The sequence below is a fragment of the Crocodylus siamensis genome, chromosome 1, assembly GCF_052110815.1.
Source record: "Crocodylus siamensis isolate JL-2025a chromosome 1, ASM5211081v1, whole genome shotgun sequence".
NCBI lineage: Eukaryota > Metazoa > Chordata > Crocodylia > Crocodylidae > Crocodylus > Crocodylus siamensis.
In genome coordinates, this window is record NC_143395.1 from 144,687,671 (window position 1) to 144,704,077 (window position 16,407).

General features: G+C 45.5%; 1 protein-coding gene across 1 annotated transcript in view; it reads left to right on the plus strand.

Moving 5' to 3' along the window:
• The first annotated feature begins 7,058 nt into the window (after positions 1-7,058).
• Positions 7,059-16,407, plus strand: part of CHRM3 (cholinergic receptor muscarinic 3) — a 407,999-nt gene continuing 398,650 nt past the window's right edge. Inside the window, exon 1 of the mRNA XM_090031501.1 lies at positions 7,059-7,215. The gene's annotated coding sequence lies outside the window, so the exon portion shown is untranslated. The remainder of the gene's footprint in view (positions 7,216-16,407) is intronic.

Sequence of the window (16,407 nt, forward strand, 5' to 3'; positions counted from 1 at the left end):
ATACTCTTCAATGTCTTCATCAATGACTTGGACGAGGGAGTGAAGTGTACTCCATCCAAGTTTGCAGATGATACAATACTGTGGGGAGAAATGGACATACCGGAGGTCAGGGAACAACTACAGGCAGACCTGGACAAATGGACAGAAAACAATAGAATGCAATTTAACGAGGAGAAATGCGAAGTGCTGCACCTAAGGAGGAAAAATGTCCAGCACGCCTACTGCCTAGGAAATGACGTGCCCGGTAGCACGGAAGCGGAAAGGGATCTTGGAGTCATAGTGGACTCCAAGATGAACATGAGTCATCAGTGTGACAAAGTCATCAGAAAAGCTAATGGTACTTTATCATGCATCAGCAGATGCATGACAAACAGAGCCAAGGAAGTGATACTTCCCCTCTATTGGGCACTGGTTAGACCGTGGTTGGAATACTGCATGCAGTTTTGGGTGCCACACTTCAAGAGGGATGTGGATAACCTGGAGAGGGTCCAGAGGAGGGCTACTCATATGGTTAAGGGCTTGCAGGCCAAGCCCTACAAGGAGAGACTAAGGCACCTGGACCTCTTCAGCCTCTGCAAGAGAAGGTTGAGAGGCAACTTTGTGGCTGCTTATAAATTCATCATGGGGGCACAGAAGGGAATTGGTGAGGCTCTATTCACCAAGGTGACCCTGAGGGTCACAAGAAATAATGGCCATAAGCTAACAGAGAGCAGATTTAGACTGGACATTAGAAGGAACTTCTTCACAGTTAGGGTGGACAAGGTTGGGAATGGGCTCCCATGGGAGGTGGTGCTCTCCCCTACCCTAGGGGTCTTCAAGAGGAGGTTGGATGGGCATCGGCTGGGGTCATCTGAACCCGGCACTTTCCTGTCTATGCAGGGGGTCGGACTCGATGATCTATTGAGGTCCCTTCCCAGGAGTTCGCCCGGGAACTGACTGAGGCCGCTTGCTCCAGGACCTTGGTTGTCATGGGTGACTTCAATTACCCGGACATCTTGTGGGAAGATCACTGAGCTAAATCTGAGCCGGCGCAAAGCTTTCTCTCGTGCGTGGATGACCTCTACCTGACCCAAGAAGTCTATGGCCAATGAGAGGCAAAGCGCTGCTTGACCTGGTACTGGCTACGGGGGATGACCTAATCGGCAACCTAGTGATTGATGGGAAGTTGGGTGACAGCGACCACGAGCTGATCACCTTCACCATCCGCCGTAAAGCTGGCAAGTCAGTCAGCAACACAGAAGTCCTTGACTTCAGAAAAGCCGACTTTGACAAGCTCAAGAGGCTAGTCGGTCAAGCCCTCAGGGACCATGACCCCAGGGAGATGGGAGTTCAAGAAGAGTGGTTGCTTCTCAAAGAAGCGATCCTCAGTGCACAAGCTAAATCTATTCCAACACGGAGGAAAGGCAGCAAGAAGGCACAGCAGCCCCCCTGGCTCTCCAGAGACCTAGCGGACCTACTGTGGCTAAAAAGGAAAGCCTACAAAGGATGGAGGACGGGATTCACCTCCAAGGAGGATTACTCCGCACTGGTCTGGTCCTGCAGGGACCAAACCAGGAAAGCCAAGGCTGCCACTGAACTCCAACTAGCTTCAGGCATCAAGGACAACAAAAAGTTCTTTTTCAGGTATGCGGGGAGCCAGAGGAAAAGCAAGGGCAATGTTGGACCCCTGCTAAACCAGATGGGACAACTGACAACTGACACCCAGGAAAAAGCCAACCTATTAAATAGGTACTTTGTGTCAGTCTTTCATCAGTCACACGGGATGCCCATGCCTGCTATGGGACAGGGAAATCTGAGTGAGGGGAATCCCCTACCCTCCATCAATGCTGACCTCGTGAAGGAACACCTTGAGAAGCTGGATACCTTCAAGTCAGCTGGCCCTGACAACCTGCACCCCAGGGTACTCAAGGAGCTGGCAAGTGTCATAGCCCAGCCCCTGGCATGGATCTTTGAAAACTCCTGGCGCTCTGGTGTAGTGCCCGAAGACTGGAAGAAGGCCAATGTGGTGCTGATCTTCAAGAAAGGGAGGAGAGTGGATCCGGCTAACTACAGGCCCATTAGCCTGACTTCTATCCTGGGGAAGATCTTAGAAAAGTTTATTAAGGAGGCCATCCTTGAGGGACTGGCCCAGGATAACATTCTAAGGGACAGCCAGCACGGGTTTGTTGCGGGTAGGTCTTGTTTGACCAATCTCATTTCCTTGTATGACCAGGTGACCTATCACCTGGACAAGGGAGAAGAGATTGATGTCATATATCTTGACTTCAAAAAAGCTTTTGATCTGGTATCCCATGATCACCTCTTGGCCAAACTGCCCAGTTGTGGCCTTGGCTCCACCACGATCCGCTGGCTGGGAAATTGGCTTTGTGGTCGGACCCAGAGGGTTGTGATTGATGGCAGTCACTCATCATGGTGCCCTGTAACCAGTGGGGTCCCTCAAGGCTCTGTCCTGGGACCCATACTGTTCAACATCTTCATTAATGATGTGGACATTGGAGTCAGGAGTGGACTGGCCAAGTTCGCCGATGACACCAAACTTTGGGGCAAAGCATCCACGCCAGAAGATAGGCGGGTGATCCAGGCTGACCTGGACAAGCTCAGCAAATGGGCAGACGAGAACCTCATGGTGTTTAACACCGAAAAATGCAAGGTTCTCCACCTTGGGAGGAAAAACCTGCAGCATCATTATAGGCTCGGCAGTGCTACGTTGGTTAGCACTACAGAAGAAAAAGACTTGGGGGTCATCATTGACCACAAGATGAACATGAGCCTGCAATGCGATGCTGCGGCTAGTAAAGCGACCAAAATGCTGGCGTTCATCCATAGATGCTTCTCGAGCAAATCCCGGGACGTCATTCTCCCCTTGTACTCGGCCTTGGTGAGGCTGCAGCTGGAGTACTGCATCCAGTTTTGGGCTCCACAATTCAAAAAGGATGTGGAGAAGCTTGAGAGAGTCCAGAGGAGAGCCACGCGCATGATCAGAGGTCAGGAAAACAGATCTTACGATGACAGGCTGAGAGCCATGGGACTCTTTAGCGTGGAAAAGCATAGGCTCAGGGGTGATCTGATGGCCACCTATAAGTTTATCAGGGGTGACCATCAGGATCTGGGGGAACGTCTGTTCACCAGAGCGCCCCAAGGGATGACGAGGTCAAACAGTCACAAACTCCTGCAAGACCGTTTCAGGCTGGACATAAGGAAGAATTTCTTTACTGTCCGAGCCCCCAAGGTCTGGAACAGTCTGCCAGCGGAGGTGGTTCAAGCAACTACATTGAATACCTTCAAGAGTAAATTGGATGCTTATCTTGCTGGGATCCCATGACCCCAGCTGAGTTCCTGCCCTTTGGGCGGGGGCCTGGACTTGATGATCTCCTGAGGTCCCTTCCAGCCCTAATGTCTATGAAATCTATGAAATCACCCTAACATCTATGAATCTATAAGGTCTGCCTACATTTTCTAGCCACACTACCTAGGTGCTTCCAGGCCTTCAGTGGCCCTGAACTGGATGACAGCAGCCCCAGGTGCCTGGCCCTTAGCTAGAGCCTCTGTCTGCCTGTGCAGAGTGGGGAACTGGGCTTCTGCTCTGTACCTGCAGGGGAGTTGTTGGAGCATGTGTCTACAGGTGTGAAGGGCCTGATTCTGTAGTGGGATTTCTGCTGTTTGCATTTCATGCTGCTGTGCTCTGGTTTGCGACAGTCTGCAGGTATGGAGTATCACACAGGGATCTCTCCTACAGCAGATCCCCATCGTGTTAATATAAGGCTGCCATGTCCTGGTTTGGAGAGTGCATTTACAAGTGGGAAAACCTCTGTGTCAGGTTGGGGAATGGCACCCAGGGCTATTGTCCTGCAGGATTGAGCCCCTGCTGCTCCTGCGGCTCTATCCTTTGGGACCGTGGTCCTGGGCAACATCTGTAGACACTGCTAGAGCAGATCAGTCATGCCAAAACATCCCAGCACAGCTGATAGCACTCCAAAGATGACATCCGTTTATCACCATAGTTTGTGCCTGCCAGAAACAGGCTCCCTGTCTGAAACTATGCCCCTGAGAATCAGTCACTCTTAAGGAGGCTTTTGTTGCAGTTTTGGATCAGTATCTCATCCTCTTAATTTTCTCTTTGTGCTTCCACAGCCTACTATTAATTCTTTCTTCAAATGTAATATCAGCCACACACAACCACTGCTGTCCTAGTCTCTTTTCCTTTTGGTTTTTCTGTGTTCTCCTCAGAGCCAGCATTTCAAAAAAATAAATATACACATCCATTTCCTGTATTTATTCAGCCTTGTCCTGCCTCCTTGTCCTTGTTTACAAAATGAGCAAGAAAATTTTGCAACCAATGACTTGCTGTCATATTTTACTAAGTGATTATGTACAACATCATTAACTCACATTCCCCTAAACTAGTCAGTGATTTGACAGAACCCCCCTGCAAATGCTCTACAAGGACCGAGGCATTGATTTTAAGTGGTGTGCCTTATTTGAGGTAGATGCAGGTTAGAGAGAGGAGAACTGATAAATCCAAAGCTTTCATTGAATGGGGAAGTTACGTGATATCATGTTATCATGTAGATGCTTTTTCCCAGCTGTACTCTCCCACTCCACCCTTTGTTCTGACAACTTATGTGAGTTCTAAGAGCTCAACTTGATTTTGCAGAATTGAAAGAACAGTTGCTATATATATGTAAAACCTGTAGCCTTTGTAGGCAGAGGACACTAAAAATAGACATGGCTGTAGTAGTGACTTGCTACTGACACCCACAATAGTCCCATGCACCACAGCTGCCCTGCTATATTATACCTCTGCCTAAAATACAGATTATGGTCTGTTTTCACTATTGTAACCTTCCACTCTTTAGTCTTACTCCCATGTCCCTTCATTTGCCACTTTCTCTTAGAACCCATAGAGGTGTGCGTGGGTTGGGTTTTTTTATTAGGCTGGTTTTATTTTTTTGGTCCCTGCTTTTGCAAGTCAGACCCTGCCAATCAATGGGGGGTTTTATGGGTATAAGGATAAGATCATAAGATAATTGCCTCGTCCTACAAACTGTGCAGTTGCACAACTTTGAATTTACTTGCTTTATGCACATTCATAGTTCTGAAAATAATAATTAGGTATTACATTATAATTTGATAATCATGCTTGCACACAGAAAACATTTCACCCCACACTGAAATACTATAATCTCTGAGGTATAACACTACATCTGTTTGAAACTGAAAGTATAAAACCATGTACTTAAAAAAAAAACAACCAAAAAAACTTGTGCATGTAAAGTCAGGTTTTCAAAAAATTTAAAGATCGAGGGTTGTTAATCTGACACCCTTGGGTGGATTTTAGACAGTCCTAAGGCACCCAACATGCTGGGTTTTCCTGAAAATGTTACCCCTTATTTTCATCCCTGTTTGGGAGCTGAACTTGTCAGGAATCTGATCCATTTTTGTAAAATGTTGTTCTCCATTTATTAAAATGTGGTCAGTCAAGAAGTACGGGAGAAGGGGAAATACATATGTTTTTTCAATCTGCATTTTGAAATCTGATCCTATTTAAATATTTGCAACATAATTGTGAATTGCATTAGCAGTGCTCGAATCTCATGAATAATTGCTGTCATAAACTAGAAATAAACTGGAAATCTTCTAGTTGTATATGTAAAGTGAAGCACCATTCCTGTCCCCTGTATTAGCATTACCTAATAATCCAGTCAGACTTGGTAAAATAGAATTAAGGTTGATGAATCACATCAGTGTATATTTCAGTTATCCAAAATGGGTTTGAAAGCCAGGAAAACTCTCTCTCCAAACCTGTCCAGAAACTAGGAAGAGGGAATGTTTGGAAGTAGGAGGAAATATAACCTTGTAGAAGAAAAACTTTTGAGTGCAAATTAGATTTGGAAAGAAAATTAGAAGTAAATAAACTATTAGTAAATCAGGCAAATAGAATTATTATCCACTGAAAACTTTTTATATGTAATAATACAAATAAACTTGTGTTATGACTGGGTAGTCTTCAGGTATTTGACTTCAGTGAGCCATGCTCAGATTCATAAAGGAAGACTTTATCTTTTGGAGAATCAAATGTTTTCATGTCATTGAGCAGGAAAATCTTCATTTTGGCTGGATGTAAAAATGTAAACAGAATCACAAATTATTGAAGATAGGATTAGTTGGACATTTAAGTCACCTCTGCCAAAAAAAAAAAGTTTTGGAGAAACAAAATTTATTATGGAAATAGTTTGAGTAATTTATTTCTGTGGATCTAGAATGGAAATTAGGGATGTAAATGTCATTGAAAAATTATCCCTCTATCTTCTAATTGTATTGGACGATTAACCAGTATCACAGAAACTCGGACACAGCTGCTGCTAGGAGCCACTTCTGGGGCCTTTTGATGGTGTAGGTGGAGGCAGTGGCATAGCTAACCAGACAGCATGGCCCCGGTGAAGACCTGTGAAGGGAGAGAGGAAGGTAGCACTTGTGAAGGAGCAGCTAATTGCTTAACTGAATAGTCATTAGGCCACTTCTGTTTTCCTTTTTAACCTCATAGGCTATAAGTACTACTACCCCTTCCCCCTCCCCTCCTCCTTCCTGCTTGACCTGCTGCCTTCCAGTTCCTGTTGGGCACTGGGTAGATTACCTTCCCCCACTTCCCTGCCACACTGCACTGCTAAACAATAACCAGTAAGCTAGCCGGTTATCACTGGGCTTACTGGTTAAATTAATTTGTTAACTTTTTACATCCCTAATGGTAATAGATATAAGTGACTACACATATTGGTATATGGAAAATCACTGATTTCTCTACTTAAACAGTAGTAAAATTCTGTGGCGTCTCAGATGCTAGAATATAACTATGAGGGAATAGCTTATATTTTAATTTTGATTATAGCGGTCCTCAGTATACACATAACTGGTCAATGTTGGATACTTTTTAAAACTGAGATATTTAAGTTGTATAGATATTGTGTCCACTTTTTATTTATGTATTTATTTATTTTTACTTTGAGGTCTACCAGTTGTGAAACTCAGGATTCAAAGAAGATTCTGGGATCCTGATGATTACCATTTATTTCTTCATCAACTATTTTCAAGCTTATTGAGCTGCTTTTCCAGCATCTTATTTTCAACTCTTCATTGGTGATTTTTCAGCTGTATGCAATGGCTTCTTCAACAGCAGAGGCTCGGTCTTCATATCCTCTGTTTCTTTTTTCATGACTGGTAAGTTGTTTGATTAAGTAGTTAATGTTGGTAAGAAATTAGCCAATGCCTTGAAGAACTCCTGGCTTTGAGTCAGTCAAAACGAAAGTAACCAACACATACTTTTTTTGCAGGGGCAGGGGCAAAAGGGAGCTTCCATATTCCCATTCACAATTTTATTTTTAACTGGTACTCATCATAATGATAGTCATGATTAGTATTTGGGGGGAAAAGAAAGTATTTAAACAATTGTTTTAAACTAAATGAACATAATGAGATGTACATTTTTAATCCGGCTCTTCACTGTATTGGGTTTAAAGTCTTACTGACACAAATGAGAAGGGAAAAAAAAATGAGAAGATTCTAAATTAACCAGTGTTATACATGGGTGTCTCAGAAATTAATGGCAATTTCAAAATCGAACCATTTTGTTTGCAATTAGTGGGGAACCTGATGGCAGCATTGTTGAATGCTCCCATCATTTACAACTATGGCTTGATTTTGAAATTGTTGTTATGTTACTTTCTGAAACAGCCTTGTAGCATGTTTACTGCTATGCATTTTGTTATTTAGGATAAAATTTTGTTAACACTAAGCAGTTTTTAAAAAAATATATTATTATTGGTATAAGCATCATTTATTTCTAAACTCCTGTTTTCAGTGGCTTGAAACTTCTTTTATGTGGTAACAGTAGAGTCTCTAGAAATGCTAAGGTGTATGGTTTTTTCATATCTATTTTTTTTCTTAGTTTTTACTTGCATTAAAATCAGTTTTAATGCCATCATTTTTTGAATGTTACTTACAAAGGTGTTCTGGATTTATTGGATTTCAGACCTTGCTTTTTGTAAGTCAGGCACTGATATGAATATTTTTTCCAATTTAAAGAAAAAACACAAAACAACCCCACAAAAGAACAGTGAACAAGCCCAATGAAAAACAAATAGACTTTGAGGAATCCTTGAAAAAAAGATGGAAGAATAAAATTTTCATGAAGCAGAAATTAGTAGTTACTTCTGTATTTAAGGTATTTATTTTTACCACCTTAGATTTAGCAAAGTGTGTTTTATTTATGATGTAAAACACAAGCTACTCTAGCAAAAAAATCAACTTCATTTTGTTTTGAAAACTTATTCGGTCCTTGGAAAACAAACCCAGACCAATCAAATTTTTTTAATGGCTGTAAAAAATGGTTCCTGAACTTGGAATAAGTTGGCAAAATCCTGTACTATTTAAACAGTTTTGTAAAATGACTAATGTGACCTACATTTAAATGTCCCTAAATTTAGGCATCTGAGGAAAAGACTAAATGTAGTCCAGAGTATATGGGGAACCACCCCCCACACACTTACAAGATATATGGAATGAGAGCATAAAAAGCAACTGCCTGCCAGGTGCAAATAAAATAGAAAGTAATCTCTTTTCAAATAGGAAAGGCTTGAAGGAAATCAATTACTTATCAGGGATGCTTAACTTCTAAGTCAGTGGTTATCACACTTGTTAGACTTAAGGCACCACATACTAGTTTCAAGGCACCCCTTGGAAAATGATAGCTTTTTTTTTAAACTCTTTTTTGACCACAGAATGATAATAAAGCAATTCTGCTGCAAAGAATTCAGAAAGACCATACTAGGTCAGCATGCTTTTGACACCGTTGATTCCTGTTTGACACCTCTGAGTTTATCTTATAAATCATGGTCATACATAAAACAGTGCTAACACAATGTGGTATGCAGAGGCACCCCTGAAAGGAACTCAAGACACCCCAGGATGCTGTGGGCCATGATTTGAGAATCACTAAACAACTGGGGGTCATACATTTCGATTTCATAGACATTTGGGTTAGAAGGGACGCCGGAGGATCACTGAGTCCAGCCCCCTACCCCAGGCGCAGGAATTCAGCAGGGATCATAGGATCCCAGCAAGATAAGCATCCAAATGTGTTTTGAAGGTGTTCATAGTTTCATAGTTTCTAGGGATGGAAGGGACCTGAGCAGATCATCTAGTCCGACCCCCTGCCATGGCAGGAAAGAGTACTGGGGTCAAATGACCCCAGCAAGATGTTCATCTAACCTCCTCTTAAAAACCCCCAGGGTAGGACCCAGCAGCACTTCTCTTGGAAGCTGGTTCCAGACCCTAGCCGCCCTGACTGTGAAGTAGCGCCTCCTGATATCTAACCTAAACCTACCCTCTGCCAGCTTGTGACAGTTATTCCTGGTCACTCCTGGTGGTGTTTGGGGAAACAGTGACTTCCCCAATGCCTGCTGATCCCCCCTGACTAGTTTATAACAGGCCACAAGATCTCCCCCTCAGCCTTCTCTTTTGGAGGCTGATCAGGTCGCGCAGCCTGTCCCCATAGGGCCTGCCCTGTTGTCCCCTGATCATACGAGTGGCCCTTCTCTGGACCCTCTCGATGCTGTCGACATCCCTCTTGAAGTGTGGCGCCCAGAACTGGACGCAATACTACAGCTGCAGCCTGACCAGTGCCGCAGAGAGGGGGAGGATCACCTCCTTGGACCTGCTCGAGATGCATCTGTGGATGCATGCCAAGGTGCGGTTGGCCTTCCTGACTGCCTCCCCACACTGCTGGCCCATGTTCATCTTGGAGTCAATGATGACCCCCAGATCCCTTTCTGCCTCCGTGCCGATAAGAGGGGAGTTCCCCAACCTGTAGGTATGGTGCAGTTGTTCCTCCTGATGTACATCACCTTGCACTTGTCTGTGTTGAAGCCCATCCTATTCTTGTCTGCCCACCCTTGTAACCTGTCTAGGTCTGATTGTAGTTCAAAGTGGATGCTTGAACCACCTCAGGTGGCAGTCTGTTGCAACCCTTGGGGGCTTGGACAGTGAAGAAGTTCTTTCTTATGTCCAGCCTGAACCAGTCAGGGTGGCGTTTGTGACCATTCGATCTTGTCGTCCCTTGGGGCACTCTGGTGAACAGTCATTCCCCCAGATTCTGATGAGCACCCCGATAAACTTATAGGTGGCCACCAGATCACCCCAGGCTGAATAGTCCCATTGCTCCCAGTCTCTCATCATAAGGTCTCTTTTCCTGACCTCTGATCATGCATGTGGCTCTCCTCTGCACCCTCTCAAGCTTCTCCACAGCCTTTTTGAATTGTGGAGTCCAAAACTGGCCACAGTACTCCAGCTGCGGCCTCACCAAGGCCGAGTACAGTGGGAGAATGACGTCCCGGGATCTGCTTGAGCAGCATCTATGGATTCAAGCCAGTGTTTTGCTTGCTTCACTAGTCGCAGCATCACACTGAAGGCTCATGTTCATCTTGTGGTCGACCATGGCCCCCAAGTCCCTTTCATCTGTGGTGTTAGCCAGCATAGCACTGCCAAGCCTATAAGCATGGTGCAGGCTTTTCCTCCTAAGGTGGAGAACCTTGCATTTTTCCGTATTAAACACCATCATGTTCTTATCCACCTATTTCCTGAGCCTGTCAAGGTCAGTCTGGATTGCCCTCCTGTCCTCAGGTGTGGATACATTACCCCAGAGTTTGGTGTTGTCAGTGAACTTGGCCAGTCTACTTCTGATACCAATGTCCACATCATTAATGAAGATGTTGAATAGTATAGGCCCAAGGACAGAGTCTTGAGGGACCCCACTGGTCACAGCACACCACGACAGTTGACTTCTGTGAACCACCACCCTCTGGGTCCTACCAAGGAGCCAATTCTCCAGCCAGCAGATCATGGTGAGGCCGCAGTTAGCCAGTTTTGCCAAGAGGTGATAATGGGATACCAGATCAAAGGGTTTTTTAAAGGCAAGATATGTGACATCAATCTCTTCTCCCTTGTCCAGGTGATAAGTCACCTTGTCATAAAAGGAAATAAGATTGATCAAGCAAGACCTACCTGCAAAAATCCCATGCTGGCTATCCCTCAGGATGTTACCATCAGCAGTCTGTTAAGAATGGCCTCTTTGATCATCATCTTTTCTAAGACTTTTCCTGGGATAGAGGTCAGGCAAATGGCCTGTAGTTTGCCAGATCTACTTTTCCCCCCTTATTGAAGATAGGCACCACATTGGCCTTCCTCCAATCTTTGGGCACTTCACCAGAGCACCAGGATTTCTCAAAAATCCATGCCAGGGGCTGAACTGTGATGCTCACCAGCTCCTTGAGTACCCTGGGGTGTAAACTGTCAGGGATGGCTGACTTGAAGGTGTCCAGCCTCTCAAGGTGTTCTTTCATGAGGTCAGCATTGGTGGAGGGTAAGGAATCTTCCTCACCTGGGCCTCCCTGTCCTGTAATGGGCAGGGGAATCCTATGGGCCTGGTGAAAAACAGACGCAAAGTACCCATTTAGCAAGTTGGTTTTTTCCTGGGCATCGGTTGTCAGTTGTCCCATCTGGTTTAGCAGGGGTTCAATGTTGCCCTTCCTTTTCCTCTGGCTCCCCACATATTTAAAAAAGGACTTTTTATTGTCCTTAATACTTGTAGCTAGTTGGAGTTCCATCACAGCCTTTGCTTTCCTGGTTCTCCCTGCAGGTCCAGACTAGTGAAGAGTATTCTTCCTTGGAGGAAGATCCAGTCCTCCATCCTTTGTAGGTCTTTCTTTTTAGATGCAGGAGGCCTTCTAGTACCCTGGAGAGCCAAGGGGGCTGCTGTGACCTCTTGCTTCCTTTCTTCAGAGATGGAATAGACTTTGCTTGTGCATCCAGGATCACTCCTTTGAGGAGCAACCACTTGTCCTGAACTCCCCTCTGCTTTGGGTTGTGGTCCTTTAGGGCCTCACTGATGAGCCTTCTAGCTTGTCCCAAGTCAGCTTTCCTGAAGTTGAGAAATTCTGTATTGCTGACTGACTTGTCAGCTTTACGGTGGATGGTGAAGGTGATCAGCTCGTGGTCACCATCACCCAGCTTCCCTTCAATCGTTAGGTCACTGCTTAGGTCATCCCTCATTGCCAGTACCAGGTCAAGCAGCACTTTACCTCTCATCGGCCTGTAGGCTTCTTGCATCACATAGAGTTCACCCATATATGAGAGAGAGAGCTTTGCGACTGCTCAGATTAGGCAAGCCTTCTTCCCATGAGTTGTCTGCATAGTTGAAGTCTCCCATGACAACCATGCACTGGGAATGTGCAGCCTCAACCAATTCCCTGGCAAACTACCGGTCAAGCTCTTGATCCTGGGTAGGAGGTTTGTAGTAGACTCTGACCATTGTGTCCCCTGTGCCATATTCCCCACAGATTTTAACCCAGAGGGTGTCCGGTCATCCACCTTGGGCACCAATGTTGGTATGCAGGGGTGCGTAGCTTTCCTTGACAGAGAGCTGCATCCCCACCCCTTTTGTCCACTTGATCTTTCCTTTACAGGGTGTAGCTGTGCATACATGTGGTCCAGCCATGGGTGGAGTCCCGCCAGGTCTCCATTATCCCTATGACAATGTAATTATTTGTGTTAAGCAGGAGGACAAGTTCCTCCTGTTTTATTTCCCAAGCTCCTGGCATTTGTGTACAGTCATGCAGGTGTCCCTTTTGGGGGCCCCTGCCTACAGATCATTCCAGGGCTGGGGCTCCCTTAAGTGCCTTGTCCTGCTGGCTTTGCAAGGGTTGTTTAGTGGGCCAGTAGTGGCTGTACTCCCCCCGTCCCCCTTAGTTTAAAGCCCGGGAGAGCAGACCTGCCAGTCTGGCTGAGAAAAGCCTCCTCCCCAGCAGAGAGAGGTGGAGGTCATCCCTTCTCAGGAACTCATTTCTTCTCTCACCAAAGAGCAGACTGTGGTTATGGGAGCCAAAGCCTTCCCGATGACACCAGCGCTGCTGTCTTTGGCTCATGACCTCGATTTTCCTCTCCCTCCTCAGCCCATAGCCTGGAAGTGGGAGGATCAAGGAAAATACCACCTGTGCCCCCAACCTCTTAAGTCACACTCCCAAATCCCTGTAGTGCTTCATGACCCAGGTGGATCTTCTCTGAGTCATGTCATTTGTGCCCTCATGGATAAGGAGCATTGGGTAGTGGTCAGTGGGCCGGAGGAGCTCAGGGATCTTCTCTGCAATGTCTTGGATTCAGGCTCTCAGGAGGCAGCAGACTAAGGCGATGGAGTCTTCCATGACAAACACTTTGCGTTTTGTCTTAGGGAGAGTGGGGGTGGTAGTTACAGTTGTAACACGCACGCACGCACTCGTGCGCACGACCTCTGGAGGTCATCTAATTTGACCCCCTGCCTGAAGCAGGACCATCCCTATCCAAACTATCCTATAGCGAAGCTTGTCTAAACTATTACTGCAACTATACAGGCAATCCTGCCACACAACCACAAGCAGCACCCTAACCTGCTGCCCGTAGAGTAAGTGAGGGAGGCCAGTGGCCAGTGTCCTGCTGTTGCTATAAGCATTGTTAAAATATGCAACATGTATATTAGAGATCCAAGAAAGAGGGCCATACCCCACTCTACAGAGGGGAAATATCTCCATAGTCCTCACCAATTTGAACATGGGATAAAATTCCTTTCTAACCCCAAATGTTGTCATCAGTTTAGCCCTAAGCAGAGCAGCAAGACCCTCTAGCCATGAACCTCTAGGTTTTGTTCCCACCAGGAACGTTGGCAGCCCAGTCAAAATCCCCAGCTGTGGCTGCAGCTAACCCCCAGTGTTTCTGAGGAAGCAGAAACAAAAAAAACAAGACAAAAAACCCTGACCAGTACAGCAACAGGAGGAGAAAATGATGCCCCTCAGCCCCACATGACAATCAACAAAGCTCAGAAGCATGAGAAATACTCATAATAGAGCATAGGCAAAGTGAAGAAGTTTCTTCCTGATACCCAGTCTAAACCTGCTTAGCTGAAACTTCAAGCCACTGGTCTACGTCCTGCTCTCTGCAGCAAGAGACAAAAGGTGTGCTTCCTGTTTTTATGGCCAGTCCTCCTGATATTTAAAGACTGATACCACGTCCCCTGTTCAGCACCATTCCTGAAAGCCTATTTCCTTTAGTCTGTTCTCATATAGCTTGCCTTCCAAATCCCTCTACCTTCTCCATATGCTTTTTGAAATGTGTAGACCAAAACTGCACACAGTACTCTATATAATACCTAACAAGTGCCAAGTAAAGGGGCACTATCCTACCTCCCACCCCCACTTGTCTTGCACCTAATACTCCTGTTGATGCAGCCCAAACCTGCATTCACCTTTTATGTAACTACATCACACTCCAGGCTTGTACTGAGGCTGTGATTTACCAAAACTTCTAGACCATGTCCAGATGAGCATGGTCATGCATTATGTGGCACTGCAGATGTGTCTGCGGTGCCACATACCATACATTTAGTTTTTTTCCATGCTGCAAAGTAGGAAAGAGCCCAGGGTCAAACCCCACACACAAACACAAAAAGCAGAGTGACACACGCAGTGGTAGCATGCACCATCCAAAACTGCAGCCAGATTGGCTGGAGCTATGCTCCGTCTGGTAGGCAGGCTCTGAGCAGCAGGATTATCACTGCTGCATCCCCAAGAGGCCACCAGAACCCCAGGTAAGGCTGCTGGGGTCAGCCCAGTGCTGGCCCCAGCCTCTTCTACCCCACCTGGGGTAATCTGCATCACACCAGAGGGCATGGGGCATGGACGTTTTCCAGGGATGCATAGCAGCGACACAAGGTGTGCTGCTACTTCAAGTCCCCAAGGAAACAAAATGTCCCACATGGATGCAGCCCTAGATCCCTCTCTGCTGAACTGCTATCCAGCAAATTGTCACCTATTTTATATTTTGGGGTTTTTTTATTATTCTTCCTGGCTAAGTACAGATGGTCAAAAAGCCCGAGGCTGAATCAATTCAGTCTTTGCAGATTAGTCAAAGCTGCAAAGATTCAATCAATTAATCAAATGAGCAGACATTCATATTTGATTCAGGAAATGCAGCCACATACCTGCAGTGGCTCAAACCAGAAGTCAGGGAGCACTAGAGCATAGCTCTCTGGCACATAGGCCTTGCATTTGGATTGAGACTGCACTAGAGGGAGGATTGTGTCCCAGCTGGACAGTGGTGTTGAGAGCTTACAGTGCAGTGGTCAGAGTGCCCAGGAGGGTGCATGTTGCAGCAGGGAAAAGGGAATCACATTCAGCTGGTGGATGGGGGTGCACAGTGCAGCAATGGGGCAGGGTGGATGGGTAGTGCAGCTGTGGAGGAGGGCACATAGTGCAGCAGTAGGGAGGCTTCAGAGAACAGTGGGAAGGGAGAGCCTGTGTTGTGCACAGTCCAGAAATCCAGGGCTGGGCTCCCCTGCTGCAGACTGTGTGTTGTGTGGCCTTCACTGGTGTGGCCCCTGGGTGTCTCATTGCAGCAGTTGAGCCAGTTGTTTATCCATCTTAGTGTAGTTCTGTCTAGCGTACACTTTATCAGTTTGTTTATCAGATGGTCATGTGAGACTTTGTCAAAAGGCTTGCTGAAGTCCAGATAAGTGGTTTCATGAATATAGTGCATCCTGTTGGAGAACGAGATCAGGTTAGTTTGACACAATTTATATCCTTAATGCACTGCAAGGATCATCAAGATATTGGTGATTGCATCATGAAGCACAGACCTTTCTGCTATTTTCCTTTGAAACATCTCACAACATGACTCATTACATTGCTTTTGTGAAAATTGTATAGCTATTTCACTGGTGTGAATAAGAGATAGGAATCTCTTCCAAAATTGTATCAAAAGCTTTTTACTAAGATTTTTAGGCTACTTGTCTTCAATTGAAATTCACTTCTGGAATATTTTAGAAAGAAAGTTTCAAAGCACTTTCATTTTTCTTGTGAAATCTTTTTTAACACGTGGATTACATGAAACATTTACCTCGTGGGGCACTGTGGAAAGGTTCCATTCTGGAAATGACCCAAGTCGACTTGCTTTTTAAGTTGTTTTGTTCTCTTCTTTGCTCTCCTGTTTTACAAGTTATTGTTCTCTTATTATAGGAGAGTCTTTGTTGGGAAGAGTGGCTTATAAGTAGAATAAACAAATAAACTCAACTAGCAACCACCCTAAGACATAACCATAATGTAGTAGGGGGAAGGGAAGGGGAGCTGACCAGTGTTTTGTCCCATGCAGCTGCACAGCTTGCTTAGCTATAACACTGTTCTGGGGCACATGACAGCTTCTGTAGATAATGTACTGTGATATTCATATACTCCTGTCCCCACATGGGGCACATCCATACAAATGTGCATGTGCATCTTGCAGTGTCTCAGAACCCTTTGAGGTGCTGCAAGAGGGACTTGCAAGAATGAGAAA